Source organism: Gekko japonicus, unplaced genomic scaffold, assembly GCF_001447785.1.
Source record: "Gekko japonicus isolate JY-2015 unplaced genomic scaffold, Gekko_japonicus_V1.1 scaffold868, whole genome shotgun sequence".
In the NCBI taxonomy this organism is placed as follows: Eukaryota; Metazoa; Chordata; class Lepidosauria; order Squamata; family Gekkonidae; genus Gekko; species Gekko japonicus.
In genome coordinates, this window is record NW_015175381.1 from 643,872 (window position 1) to 645,193 (window position 1,322).

Consider the following 1,322-nt stretch of genomic DNA (forward strand, 5'->3'; position numbering starts at 1 on the left):
GGCCCTGGTAGCGGCCAGCCTGGCCTCTTTGGGACCTGGCATCGCCAGAAGGTGTTGGGTCCCAGACCATAGTGCTCGTGGGGGAACATATGAGGAAAGGCGGTCCCTTAGGTAAGCTGGACCCTGAACATATAGGGCTTTAAAGGTAAGCACCAGCACTTTGAAGCGAATTCGGTACGCTATTGGCAGCCAGTGCAGCGCTTTCAGCACAGGCTGGATGTGGTCCCTACTAGGAAGACCCATCAACAGCCTGGCCGCAGCATTCTGCACCAGCTGCAGCTTCCGGATTTGTGACAAAGGCAGCCCCATGTAGAGAGCATTGCAGTAGTCTAGCCTCAAGGTGACCGTCGCATGGATCACTGTGGCTAAGTCACCACGGTCGAGGAAGGGAACCAACTGCCGCACCAGCCAAAGATAGTAAAAAGCTGACTTGGCAGTGGCTGGATACCATGGCATATACTGCTCTTGTATAACTCATTCAGAGAACCAGTGGAAAGCTATTTGAGTTCTTCCAACACAAGTTGACGTGACTGACTCTACAACTGCCATCATCATGACATTGTGAAATCGGGCCCCGTCAATGAGACCTGACCTTCCTTGATTCAAAGCAAAGCAAACTCACACAACAGGGCTATATCTACACCTACTGGGTATTGTACTCTCATTGTGCTATCATATATCACTGCACTGGCTTGTCACCGTGAAAAAAACCAGTTGTGTGTGGTTGCAGTAATAATGCTAGAGCCAATTTTCATTTAATTATTTTCATTTGGTCCAGCTATCTCACTGGAACTCAGTGACATGTGGATGTAGCTTAGACACTGGGCACTGAGGAAACTCTGCATTAGGGCTGCCAGCTCTGGGTTGGAAAATACCTGGAGACTTCGGGGGTGGATCCGGGAAAGGGCAGAGTTTGGGGAGGGACAGGGGCCTCAGCATGGTACAACACCATAGAGTCCACCCTTCAAAGCATCCATTTTCTCCAGGGGAGCTGATCTCTGTCAGCTGGAGATCACTTGTAAAAGCGGGGGATCCCCAGGCCCCACCTGGAGGCTGGCAACCCTACTCTGCATGTCTAGCTTTCAGTTTCAAATATTTAACCAAGAAAAGAAAAAAATGTATAGTTAAAAATTAGGAAAAAATTACTCAGATCCCTTAACATCAGCTTACACTGTTAAAATGCACCCCAGTCTTTAGTCTGTAAAGCTGATGCATGTTTTAAACTGTTTGTATAAATGTAAATAACAAATAGGGTTGCCAACCCCCCCCCCCGGTTTGCCAGGGGTCCCCACTTTTGGGGGGGTTCTCCCCGGCCCCGGCCA